Genomic DNA, 14,678 nt, shown 5'->3' on the forward strand with positions numbered 1-14,678 from the left:
ATCTGCCGGTCTGACGTTGAAATCCGAGAAATGCCACTTTGATTATGAGGAGCTCCTTTTCCTGGGCCATGTCGTCAGCCATCGTGGAGTCCGGCCGGATCCTGCTAAAACAGCTGCCGTCGCCAACTTTCCCACTCCTTCGGACAAGAAAACGGTCCGACGTTTTTTGGGCCTTTGCGCGTATTACCGGCGGTTCATTGCCAACTTTTCCCGACTTGCTGCACCGTTGACGCATCTTACAAGAGAGGACGTCCCATTCGCGTGGACAGAACTGCAGCAGCAGCAGGCATTTGATGAATTACGGCGACGCTTGCAAACCACGCCTGTCCTTGGTCATTTCGATTCTCGTGCGGAGACTCTCGTCCACACAGATGCCAGCAACGTGGGTCTCGGTGCTGTACTCGTCCAGTGGCAGGACGGCGCTGAGCGTGTAATAGCGTACGCCAGCCGCACTCTGTCTCGTGCTGAATTTAATTATTCCACGACCGAAAAAGAATGCCTTGCCGTGGTATGGGCAGTGACAAAATTTAGACCTTACCTGTACGGCCGGCATTTTCAAGTTGTAACCGACCACCACTCTCTCTGCTAGTTGACCAACTTACGGGATCCCTCTGGCCGCCTTGCGCGTCGGAGCTTACGCTTTCAGGAGTTTGACATGTCCATCGTGTATAAATCAGGGCGCCAGCACAACGATGCCGACTGCTTGTCCAGATATCCAGCCGAAGCTGCGCTCGACGACGACGAACCGGACTTTGCTCTCATCGCAGCCGTAGACGCAGCGACTATTTCCAGTCAGCAACGTGAGGACGCGGCGTTGAAACCTCTCATCGACTTCCTGGAAGCACATACGGAGGAGGTTCCCCAGCCCTTCGCAAGAAGCCAGTCCTCCTTTTGTCTGCGCAACAGCGTGCTCTACAAAGCTAACTTTTCTCCAACCGGAAGCGACTACCTCCTCGTCGTTCCAGCTAATCTCCGTGAAGAAATCTTGCAGGCGTGTCACGACGAACCCATCGCAGGTCACCTCGGATACGCCCGCACTCTGGCTCGCATCAAAAAGAGCTATTACTGGCCTAAGCTTGCGGCGACTGTACGACAGTATGTGCGCACGTGCCGTAATTGTCAACGAAGAAAAACACCCCCTTGTCAAGCCAGCTGGACTTTTGCATCCCGTTCAAGTGCCCAGACTCCCGTTCGAGCAAGTTGGCATGGACCTTCTCGGCCCTTTTCCAACATCATCTTCGGGAAACCGGTGGATTATCGTTGCCACTGATTACCTTACGCGCTACGCTGAAACCAAGGCCCTCCAGCGCGGCACAGCAGCCGAGGCTGCGAAATTTTTTGTGGAACGCATCGTCCTCCGCCATGGCGCTCCAGCACTAATTATCACGGATAGAGGCACCGCTTTCACTGCCAAACTCTTGGAATCCCTCATGCGGCTGAGTGGCACTACTCACAGGAAAACAACCGCCTACCATCCCCAGACGAATGGCCTGACCGAGCGCCTCAACAAAACTCTCGTCGACATGCTGTCCATGTACGTTGACGTTGAGCATCGATCTTGGGACGATATCCTGCCATATATTACTTTCGCGTATAACACGGCTCAACAGGAAACAACGCGGAGGACGCCCTTCTGTCTGTTGTACGGCCGCGAAGTGTCGACAATGTTGGAAGCAATGATGGCTGGAAGCAATGATGGAAGCATGATGGCCGCGACCCCGACGTTGGCGCCGAGGAGTTCACGCTTCGCGCAGAAGAAGCTCGACAACTTGCAAGAGTGCGCATTCGGAACCAACAAGACCGTGACGCCCGACGTTACAACCGCCGCCACAGACTGATGACGGTCGCCCCGGACGACAAAGTGTGGGTATGGACCCCCATTCGGCGCCGTGGTCTTTCCGAAAAACTGCTCAAGCAGTATTTCGGCCCCTACCGAGTTCTCCGTCAGCTAAGTGACGTAACCTATGAAGTTCTCCCGGATGGGGCTTCCCGGACTACTCGCCGTCAGCAGAGACCAGAGATTGTTCATGTAGTGCGGATGAAGCCCTATTTTTCGCGAGACACTCAGTGACTAAGTGCTGTGTGTTACTCTGTTTTTTTTGTTTGTTTCTTTATCCCTATTTTCTTGTTAAAGCATCGGGCCGATGCTCTTTCCGAGAGGGAGGGTAATGCCGCGTCTACAACAATAGCCGCTCGGCGGCTGTTCGGCACGCAGCTCGTGCGCCACGTTGTTCGCTGCTGAAGAAGACGGAACTGGACGTTCCATCCTGGCCGTCTCGATGTGCGCTGGCATCATCTCGGTGTTGGCGTTCCTCTGCCGTCTGGACGCGGCGCTACCTGTACCAACTGCTACGTGACAATATTTTAAACTGTGATCTTCATGATATTAGCGTTTCCGCGCAATGTCATTGCTAAGAGATAGAGATAATGCCGCCCATGAGTAGAGAACAAGCCAATCTAACACTAATTTCATTTCTTCACCTGGGGGCAAAGCCTGCGAGTATGCCAGCTTATACGGCACTATCTCTCGTTTTCTTGTTTTCTTGAAAACCGACTGAAACAATGAGATACTATGAGCACTGGCTATAAAGTTGTGCTCCTGCATTTCTAGCTAATCGCACTCAGAAGCGAAGCGATTGCAATCTTAAGTGGTGTATAACCTTATTTTGTAATACTTACGGGAATAATGTCACAGAATTCGCTTCCCATGTCTAATGAAGCACTGCAATAAAAAGACCAAACGCGATCTCGTCTGAAAAGATCCTGCTGTTACAAATACTTCACAGAAGGCACTTAATGTTACTGCCGCAGCACCGCGACGAAAAATTGCTGTACTCCCGCAAGGCGTTGACTTCCTCGACTCATCATATTCCCGCTGGGCGGTCTTACAACTAACGTATCAAATACATTTTCAAAAATTGCATCAAACATTTTGTTCGCTCGTGAAAGTCAGTTTATACTGCGATTAAAGAAGGTAGCTGCAGGCACAATCTTTCAACATAACAGAGAAATTACCCACTAGCAATTGCCAAAGCCTACCATAAAACTGTGCGTATTTCAAACCAACTTCTCAGTTAAAAAGAAATAAAAAGAATATTCGTCCTGGGATGGGGAATTTTTCTTTTTATTATTCCGTCGCCTGAGTATTTTTTTTGTGAAAATTGCATAGCTGCACGGGTGGATGCAAATGAGTAATTTGTCACCACCATCATCAGCCTAACTACGTGCACTGCAGGACAAGGGCCTTTCCTGCTGGTCATATCTCGTTGCGCTGTTCTTAGTTTAGTTTCATCTCTTTTCATTGTCATCCAATTTTTTTCCGCGTTAATGAACGCTGGCAAAATACAACTATTACAGTATATTGCCAAGTATCATTGTAGTGTTCGTTCGTTCGTTCGCGCTCAAGGCCGCAGAAAAGGGGTGTTACCATCAGAAGCGATCGGACTAATCCCGATTGATCGCAGCCATGAAGACCTGCATCTACGTTTTTAGATTACTGTAGATGATCTTGTCATTTTATCTCGAAGTTTCCTTGCCGGCTTTAAATAGTGCAATGCCGCGAGCAGCGGGAATTCGTAGTTCAACGACTGACGAACACGTTTGTTGCTTACGCCGCTGCCGTGCTGTTTAGTTCTTTTGCGGGCGCTAGTCAGCCCAAATAAAGAGCTTCGTTTCTAAGACTGGTTGGTGTCTTCCTGACCGCTGTACTGCCGTCGCTGCAACGTGACGATATACTCTTCTTTTGGGTATATAGCTAGTTATTACACCATTACTTCAAATCTACTAAACGTTGGAGGATATGAATAATCTTTCGGTATGGCGTTTATTGGCATGCTGCCTTCAGGCCCCGGAAGGCGGCATAAAGGTCATCGGGGTTCGAAGCATGCACATCTGCTTGCCGAAATAAAGCAAAAGTGCGTCTGCCGCCGTCAGCTCTAACAAGTGAATTGCTGTGTGCTATAATTACATCGCATTTAGCGCCACAAATTACGCGCTGACTGGTCGTGATGCTAATCGAATGCGTGATGCCAATTGATTACTTGGGAGTACAGCAGAACATGGATATCAATAGAAGTTACACGGCCCTGTGTGCAATAACTTTATTTTGCGAAGTGGGCGCAGGTGAGCGCCACTAATAAATACGGATTTTGTCACCTCCCACATCTTCATCAAGCTGATTTTGCAGCTCGCGCGCAGCATGTCAGTAGCTGGCTGGAATGTTTGGATTTTTGCTACTACTATTGATTGTCTTCTATAATCATGGCGGCTGCTTTATGTCCCATCATCATAGCGGGGAAGTTGAGGTTGCCTGACGGAAGGTAAGGCATCGCCGAAGCGTCGACAACACGCAGCCTCTCCACGCCGCCAAGAACTCTGCAAGAAACATCAAATACATCACTGGTTCCATTTTTAGCGTTCTGTAAGTTCACTGAATTTAAACTCATTTGTTGTTGCGAACCTTCTTATACCCCTGGTCCCTCTCTGTTGTGTTCAGCGGAACAAAAATATAACTTGTTGTTTTATGCTGAATGAGGGATATCTTTTATTGCTCCTATACCGCATATTTATGGCGATGACATGTGCAAGTAAACAAACTTGTGAGATTCTGTGCGTTCTTCAAGAAATACTTATGGGGTTAAAAAATTTGATCGGTCTACACAAACCCCTGCAGAGTCGAAAGCGGATCTGGTTGCCTTGAACGCCACTACCAATGTATGCTCGCTTCAGATGCGGACAAAGAGTTCGCTCACTGCTAGTACGAAATGCAACCAGCCGAACAGCATGCACTTCTCGTCAGTTTTTCAGAGCGCATGTATATACGAGGTACCAAAATGCGAGAGCATATTCATCCAGCTTCCTTTTTTTTTTAATTGTACTTTGACGCTTCAAACTGGCTTATCGACAGATGAGTGCTCAAGGAAAAAAAGATGAGAGCCAATTAAGCTACGATGATATTTAAATGAACTTTTACGCACCAAAAGAAACCTGTACGCTACGAGCGGCGTCGTAGGGTAGGACTCTCCCAAAAACTCGACCATGCGTTTTCGCTAGCACGGAGGCACTGCACGCCCGCTCGAAGAACACGTGCTTCTTGAAAGCGAAAACCCCGATATTATCCAGAGGTTCGCAATAGCTGTAGAGGTGCCAAAGACAATGAAAGCTCAAAACAGTTGCGAACTCGGCTGCTTGTTTTTGAGGGCTAATCACCGTTGGGATTTGTTCGCCGTGAAATTGTCAAACGACGTGGTTCGTTAGCAGTCGATCTCACAACTTTTTATTATTTCAATTTATTTCATGTTCATTTAGTTCATTTACAGCTACTACGCTTCTTTAATTGCTTGGCTATCAAATGTTGCCTAAAAATATAGACATCGTGTGTTAGGCTTTAAACACAATCTCCAAATAAAGATGTTTTTCGAAATTACTTATGAAGTTTCTTATTCAAGAATTTACGAATCCTTTTTTCACAAATGCAATGGCTAAATGGGCAAAGTGATTATAATCGCGCCACACTCATTTAGGTACCTCATGGTGCTCTCGGCCAGCATCCGGTAGAGGCTATACAGAACACGGTGGAACGATCCGAACCCACTTGCGCTTCCTTACGCATTATACATCTTAAGTATTGGGCCTTATTTGTATTACGTTATCTAGCCTGATGCTTGTGCACCACGCGCCTAATTTCACTGGCGCCTGTATTTTTGCCATCCGAATCTATTGCCTCTCTTTCGCAAGCCCTGTGGATAAAAGAATAAATAAGTGGTCACTTTTTCACTGACGCTGCAAGAACGGCTATAAAAACAAGCATGTTTGGCCTTGCTCACCTGAGTCTGGCGTCGAGCACGGCCTGCGGGTGCGTCCCCATAGGAGCAGTGCAGCACGGGTGCCACCCACTCATCGATGTGTGCCGCACAAAGCATCGCAGGTAGGAGTCGCTCCACAGAGGACCAGACGATTCGCACGCAGGCAAGGGTATGTCCCACACGGATACGCTAGCCCTCTTCATCGCTTCGGTTCCTAAAGTCTTCAGGGCGATCTTGGAGCCTGAAACAGTACGAAAATTTACAGCACATCACGCAACGATTCAACCCAAACATAAGTGCCGCTTTAGTTCTATAGGTTGTATTGGTAGTAAATTTCTTGTGAATAATCCTGTCATGCCTGAGAAAATTGCCGTTAAATAGCATTAGAGATACCAATAGCCACCAGTTTTTGAAGGGCGGATAGTTGCGCAGCTCGAGCATGAATCATCTACTTGTGGTAATCGTAGGCCCAGCATCACCTCAAAATGGCTAACAGTGATGACACCAGAAAAAAAGGTATGTGAGGAAGTGTTTTCCAGCGCTCAGATTTCTGTTGATCTTCGTCTTGGATATTCATGGTGCTGCTGGAAAAAAAAAAAACTCCTGTAACCTCGTGTACTCATGCCCAAGGCGCAGAGATGGTTCTTCTGGACTCATAAAAGAACCCACCAGAAACGGCGGCAAATTTCATAGTACAGAGATCTGCGCTTTTCATAGAAAATAATTCAGCGCGTTGAGATGAGGCCATCATCATCATCAGGAGCAGCAGCAGCAGCAGCAGCCTGCCTAAGGCCACTGCAGGGCAAAGGCCTATCCCATGCCTCTCCAATTAACCCTGTCCTTAGCCAACTGCGGCCGCCATATCCCAGGAAACTTCTTAATTTCATTCGCGAACTTAACTTTAGCCGCCCCCTGCTATGCTTGCCTTCTCTGAGAATCCACTCAGTTACCCTTAAGGACCAGCGGTTATTTTGCCTTCGCTTTATATGCCCTGCCCGAGTCCATTTCTTCCTCTTGATTTCGACTAGTATGTCATAACCTGCGTTTGTTCTCTGACCCACTATGCCCGCTTCCGGTCTATTAACGTTACACCTATCATTTTTCTTTCCATAGCTCGCTGCGTTGGAGTTAAGTTAAGCTGAACCCTCGTTGTTAGCCTCCACGTTTCTGCCCCATAGGTGAGTACTGGTAAGATACAGCTGTTGTATTCTTTTCTCTTGAGGGATATCCGTAAATGCCATTCATGATCTGAGAGAACCTGCAATATGCTCTTCACCCCATTCTCATCGTTATTTCCCTCTCATGTTCCGGAACACGGGCCACTAGCTGCCTTAAGTACGCGTATTCCCTTACCACTTACAGCACTTTGCTACCAATTGTGAATGATGTTTCCTTGCGAGACTGTTGAACATTACTTGGGTGTTCTGCATGTTAGCTTTCAGACGTACCGTTCTGTTCTGCCTGTCTAACTCAGTGATCATACTTTGCAGCTGATCTCCTGAGTGACTTAGCAGGGCAACGTCATCAGCCAAGCGCAAATTAGTTAGATATTCGCCTCTAAGTCTTATCCCCAACTGTTCCTAATCTAGGCGTCGGAACACCTCATATAAACAGGCAGTGAATAGCATTCGCGAGATCGTGTCTCCCTGCTTGACACCCTTCTTTATTGGAATTTTATTGCTGACTTTACGAAGTAATATGGTAGCTGTGCAGTCGTTATAGATATATTCCAGTATTTTCACATAAGACGCTTCTACGCCTATGCGGAGCAGCACCTCGTCGTGATACGATCTGCTTTACGGGCTGAGCACACAGGAGCGCCGCGCGAGCACCCTAGTTGTAGTGAGCCGCGACCGCATCGAAGTTTGCAGAGACTGAAGAAATGAGTTACACTTATTTAGGATCCCTCAAAGGAAGTTAGCATTGTGGGTGAGTGTGGAGACCGAGAACTTGAATTTTCTGCCTGCCTGATTAGCTATGAGATTTTTTGTTTTGCTTTGTTTTTTTATTTTTGGTGTGTTGAAGTGCGTAACTATTTACCAGGTCTGTGTTCTGATTGTAGCGTGTGTATGAAGGCTCAATTGATTTCGGTAATCGATACAACGCTAGGAAATACTACGGTGTCACCAAAATTAGAACAGCATGCCATCAGATAAGTAGAGGCATGGCTTTGTTTCACTTGTTCTTGCTGCAAATCTCGGCTGTGAAGGCCAAAACACCATCTTACGATCAGCAAAAAAAAAGGGTTGTTTCTTGGTTACAGTGTCCATGTGTCCACCAAGCGATGCTTGAGGTGAGGACAAGTATACCTTCTTTTCTGGTAAAGAAGAGTAAAAATTAAAAAATAAAAACCTCAACTGCCGGCCTATCCATCTACACAACTTTTTTCAGCATCATTCACTGGCACACATGTTTTCACGCCCGTAACTAAAGCCACAACAGCCGGGTCTGTGAAACGAAGTTTAAGGATTCATGTACCCATTCTTTCCAGCATGCACTCGTTTGCATTTCTGCCATAAAAATAGTGTGACAGAAATACTGCAAACTTTTCTAAGCTGATTTGATTCTTTAACGGCTGTCAGCCGACGCAGTAGAGTGACTTTTCACTGTATTGAACTCTGGGAGCATTTCACTGTGTGCTTCTCTTACGCCATATGAGGCGCGTAATTTTTTTAGTGCTGGATTGTTATTTTCCACGCCGTCCTCTTTTTTTTTTGAGTGCAGACTGACAAAACAAGCAAGAGGGTGTTTCTACCACGTATATGTGAAGATTGGCTATCTGTTGCGTCCCCTGTTACGGATACTGTTCGATAATTTCTTCGAATTGGTGTGCCTAGAACCAGAGCGACATGATGAATGAGCCTTTTGCGCACAAACAGTTGCCAAGGCCAGTTGTGCAAACTTGCAAATCTATTTTCTAGCAACTAACTCATCGAGGTTTCGTATAAATGTTGCCATGGGCGATTCGAAAATGCACACGACTGCCAGCAGATCTGGCACGTCATCTGGGAGTGGGCACCAAAAGTGCTCTAGAAGTACTTTGGCTTGGGCTAGTTTGTTCGTAGCCATGTTTGAAACAGACAGGCGCAAATGGGACGAGGACAAAAAAAGGAACGTGAAGCTATAGGACAGGCGCCAACTATCGACTGAGGTTTACTGCACCGCACCCCGCATTTATACGCAACACCCAGCCGTAAACAGGAGCCAAACACCAGGAAAGAAATAAAGAACAGAATTAACATCCACCTTATTCACGCCGATTACAGGCGAACGAGGTGACTGGCAGGAAACCACCTCAGAACAATAGACACGCCACCTGAGAAGCCAAAAGCACCTAACGTGAAAGCTACCTCACAAAGCAGAAGCGCACGCGTCAAAAGAGGACACGGCGCACACTTTTGCGTTAAAATTTCTGAACTTCATGCGTAAACAAAACAAGTGACAATGGAAAACTAGACTAACGTGACCAACAAGAACGCGGAAAAAGCGGTGCGCATGAAACAGTACTAGTGGTATAACAAAACAAAAGTTCATTTGCTCCCTTTTTCCCGAGTTCCTGCTGGTCATATTGTTTTCCATTGCCGCTTACTAGGCATTACTAGGCTATGTTGTGTCCGCAAAAGGTGTCCTCGAAATGTGTCGCCGGATGTGGCGTCGATGACGTTCAGTCATGATCTGAACAGTGGTGTGGTGAAGTATTTAAAGACAAAAATGGATCAACATTGAGTAAGTCATTATTCATCGGCAATTGACATTCTTCATTATTTGAGGATCTTAATTATCATGATGAACAGCCCTAATCAAAGATAATAAATATTGTACTAATCAATGGTGGAAATTAATGAGGGTAATAAGTGGTTTATTTATTGGCGGTAATTAGTGAGGCCATGCAACACCACATGACTGTGACGTCATCCATACGTCTGATGACGTCGCGCTTACAACCAGTTAGAGTGCAGCAAGAAAAAAGTACACGTCGTCGAGTTGTAGCATCGGAGATCGAAGAGTGGCGGTCGGATCTTAACGGAGTGGGTAAGGGTGTAGGAAGGCGTCGACTAGGAGCCACCAACGTCGCGCAAACGCTAATGCTTTCGCTAATGCATTTCTCCAATACAGTCTCCGCAGTGATCTTTTAAGTTCTTTTTTTCAGTGGGACCAGAGGAAAAAAGTTTCTTGAGAAAATATTTTAAGCAGTTTACGTGAAGGTACACACCTTCAACCAGAGTGTCCAGGTCACTGCTTTCGGAGAGGAATTGAGGCTGAATGATGGGGTATTCTTCGGCATCTGTGCTCTTCAGACGAATGTAGCCCGACGAATTTGGGCGTAAAAGCACCGGCACGATCATTAGGACATGTTGTCCTCGTTTTGGCTTGTAGTAGCCGTCAAACATCTGAAACATGAGTTGTACACTTGTTTGTAAGGATGTTGCCACTATAATATTTACTTCAGTTTGCACTTCAATTATGATGAACAGCGTATAACATAACATGCGGAGGTATAAAGCCAAAAGCCACGTGCTTTACAGCTAGAACCGGTATTAACACCTGAGTACCGAATAAACATTTGAATTCGTGCGTGATACATGACATCCTGACTGCAGAGCTCGGCCTCCTTCGATAGATATAAAACAATTGAAAATCTCAGACATTATGCACGTTGCTTCGCAGTGATATCTATAGGAGCTCCCTGCCTGGTGATGGGTCCTTTCGCAATATCTCAAAGCTGTTCATTTTCCTTGCCCAGTTCTGGGCGGCCGACTCTCAGCAGTGGCTCACCCAGGTAAGCAGCGAGTTGAATACTGCACGCGTCACCGTCCAGATGCAGAAGTTTCATCATGCCCGGGTCAATAGTTGGTCGCGTCAACCAGTCTGAGGCCGGAACTAGAAAACCAACGGCTGATTTATAAGCAGTAGTGCCAGAGAGCGATATGCTGCTTTGAGCCCGTCACAAGAGACTAGCGCGAGGAACCAGCGCCAGACATCAGCGCGAGGTTGGAGGCCAACTCGGCTGTCTTCGTTGTCGTCGTCATTGGTGGCTGGTGCCACCTGTGCTGCGTGGGACCGGTGCTGCTGCTACAGACTCACTACTACGTGCTCACAGGGCTCACTTGTCCCATTGCCACTTCCTGTCCACGAGCCTTGATTTGATATGATCTGGCTGCATTCAAGTTATATTGTATTAGAAAACAGGCTCTCTATCTCTGGTAGTTTGCAGCAACTTCATAGACTACTGTAGTTGCTAGAATAAACTTTAGCGTAATAAAGTTAAGAACGAAATGAGCAGGATTTTGGAAGCTCATATAAATCCAAACATCTGCAAAAAGTGCGCATTCCACACGACAGCGTTGATCATAGAAAATGGCAGACGATTTAGCGTGGTTAAGCAAGATGCGAATTAGGTGCTCTAGCATTTCGGCTATCATTCTCTCATTGCCCATTCTCTACCTTCCATTTATAGATCCCTGGGAGTCCTCATGCTACCCCTGGCGCAGTGGTGGAGTGGTTAAGCGATGCGCCACTGCTCTGCGATGGCAGGGGCTGCCTGCAAACTCTCGCGATTAAGCATTAATTGCCCTGCCAGCTGCCACGATGTGAAGCGGCGAAATCGACGAACGGTGGCTCTAGTGCTAGTGGACTGAAATCCCCAGAGAAGCACCCTAGGTGGATGGTGGTTCCGTTAGGCCCTATGGGCTTGTGACGTCATCACAACCTACTCACAGATGGACCGCAGAAACAACGGCTAAGCTGCTGCCTGGAAGCTCGAGCGCTGGTGCTCTAAAACACTCGCACTACTGGAGAGAGGGGTACAATGCCTGCGACGTTGGGGCAGCCTTCTAATCTACAATGCATTGCTAAGAGCATTTAGGCTGCCGTTTCTCCATAAAGAAATTCCCTGATGGGACCACAATGTCACGACGCGATCAGTGCCGCGAAGTTTCCAAATCTCAGGACTAGAATTTTCGAGTACCTTTGATCGCATAAGCATAAGGGATTAGACTAAGCGGACCCACTCTTTCACATAATCAACTTATTAATCACAACTAATCGAGCACTAATTGCTACATGAACTTTAATTAACCTACAAATCTCCAATAATTCACCTTAATCTACCCACTAATCCAAACTAATCCACCTTAATTAATTTTCTAGGATGCGCCTACTTTGAAATGGTGGGGCATTCTTTGCAATATTTCGGGGTGGGCCACCTTCCTAAAGCAGGTACATTTTCTTTTTTTTAGGAATGTGGTTAAGAAGGCTGTGTATTTTGTTCCATCTGCCCGCAGGATAGTGCCTCATTTGGTGCCAGCAAACCGGACTCTCTTTCCTCTCTCGGTGGTTCGCGGAGCGAATGCAGAAAGCCATCAAAACCAATACAACCTGTTCTCACCAATACAACCTTGCTTCATTATGACATAAAAGCTCCTCGATCTCAAATAAATAGAAATCAAAGTTTCTAACACTGTGTTTGGAACGAAAGCAAGATTATCACCGAGGCAAACTGTCGATCTAAAGCTTGTAAAAAAATCGTTTAATTTATTTACCGAAGAAGAACAGCTATAAGGCAAGCCGTCGATCGCACGCTGACATAAACGCTTCTTCTTATTAAGAAACAATTGATTTAAAAACTTTCAAAGCACTTTCAGACCCGTACTGCTACCGAGGTAACGCGATTGGTGGGCAGATTTGGATCTCTGCCGCTCACTCTTAAAAATGTTAAGATATTTTTAAAAGCTTTTAGGTGCTCGAGATTCTGACTGGGCATAAATGTCTAAAGAGCTTGGACTTATGATTCATACTTTTAACACGCATCCGAATCACTGTTACCTTATTCATCACTCGTGAACACAGACTTCTATCTTCTCATTTGCAAAGTTAGCTTGCGAAGGCTTTTTACGCGGGGATCGCATCTTTCGTGTCAAATGACGTTATCATCATGTGGCTGCTGCGTAAACTGTCGACCGCGATGCAGTACACTCCCCCCCCCCCCCCCCCCGCTCACAACCCATTCTACTTCCCGCGGGCTGATGGCCGTCGCCTCGATCTAATGACGTCGTCATATAATAAGCTTATGGCACATCCTAATAAGCCATGACAACTCATTTTAATGCGTTATCTGACACGCTAATAAAGACAACCTCCTGTGAGATTCTCTCTCACATCTAGCTCACACTCGTGTAGGTCCACATGATCATCACGACAACCTTTCTCTGGTGCAACCAGGCCTGAAACTCACCTCCTGCGAAATACCGATTTGACGAGCAATGTACTCCGCTTCAACGGTGGTCGGATTAAGGGTGACGAAAAGGAACTGAATGTCCGGAAGTGTGGGATCAGAGCCCGGTGTGCTCAGGAACGCCACGCCTTCGACACCATAGGCGTGAGTCAAAGGGCCTGAAAGAAGAAAAGAAACTCGTGTTCCGTCGTACTCTACATTACGGAGTTTTCTTTTTTTTTGTGCGTGGCAGTGATATCTGCCAGTCAGCAAGCTTGCAGACATTTTCGAAAGCATCGGCGAGCTTTGGAAAAGGGCTTTACCTACAGCCACCTAACCTCCAGGATTTAACAGCTTTGAGTATGACACATCAAAAATCTGCATTTCAAAACAGCAGAACTTGAAAGAATACAGAACCAGCTACTAAACTACCGAAACTCCGCCTCATATAGCTAATTCTCAGACTACATGCCACTACGAAGATTCATATTTAATGGAGATTCCCGTGCCAAAGACTCGCAAGAACGTTAGGCCACGAGGAACTCGCGAATCAATTTCGACCACGGCAAGGTTCTTTAACAGAGACCGGAACCTCAGCACATCGGCTTACGTCCATGGAAGCTGCGCCACATGAGACTAAATAAAAACTTGCAAACTAGTCCTCTACCGCCGATAATCATAGCAGCTGATTCGCGAGACAGGTTATGTAACTTAAGGCAGCATTATTTAACCAGGTTTCCTATCGTTAAGGCATACAAAAGACTACCTCAGCATTGCCGCTTTACACTGATGCCTGAGAAGAAAGCATATATTAAAACCTCTGTGAACTTCAGCAGCCTGCATGCCTGAAAGAGTGGTGCCTTATGTATAAGCGGTTGTCCGTCGGCGTTCTGCACAGAAGCGAAGCACTCCGTAGCCTCGCTGAGCATTGAACATTTTTTCGACAGTTATATGTTCTTCGGAAAGCTTGCTTAGCATATTTGCAGATCTTATGTCAGACTACAAACGATGGTCGTGTACCTCGTGCTTGTGTGCGCCAATCTCATAGCTAGGTCAAGATTAAAGACATTACATTAAGCTATGCAAGGCGGATCACTTGATGTGAATGCGCTAGCTTTTTGTAGGAGGGCATGTGTTGTAGAAGCAGCAATAATCCAGCGTTTTCGTAAATATTAATAAAAATCTTTGCGCCTACCTGTCCTTTGCAGTGCATACTCAGGAACTGTTGATGGATCATAATAGTTGAGCTCGATATCCTCTTCGCTTGTGGCCGCTATTCCGTTTACGGTAACGTGGTCGAACAACTTTTCGCCGACTGGAAGATCGGCGATGACATTTATCTGGAAATGACGTAAACACAAGCTTAGTGCCAAAAAAATTGCTTTAATTGGAAGCCAAGAGAAAGCATTTCAAGCAGCAAGACGATCAATCATGCGTTCGCCATAACGGTCGCGTGCCCATTTTAAAATGACAGCACCATTAATCTGGTTCGCGTGTGTGTCTGTGAAACGAAGATGGTTGGCTAAAGAGCGCGAACTCACTCAAGAGGATCTAGAAGATATCTTTAGGCATACCAAGTGAGCCTATTAAAGCTGAGCACCGCGCGGAGGAAGGCTTCTGCATTGCCTTTGGTGGGACTTTAGGCAAGCATAGTTCGCGAC

The sequence above is a fragment of the Amblyomma mixtum genome, chromosome 5 (assembly GCF_055824585.1).
Source record: "Amblyomma mixtum isolate Tamu chromosome 5, ASM5582458v1, whole genome shotgun sequence".
NCBI lineage: Eukaryota > Metazoa > Arthropoda > Arachnida > Ixodida > Ixodidae > Amblyomma > Amblyomma mixtum.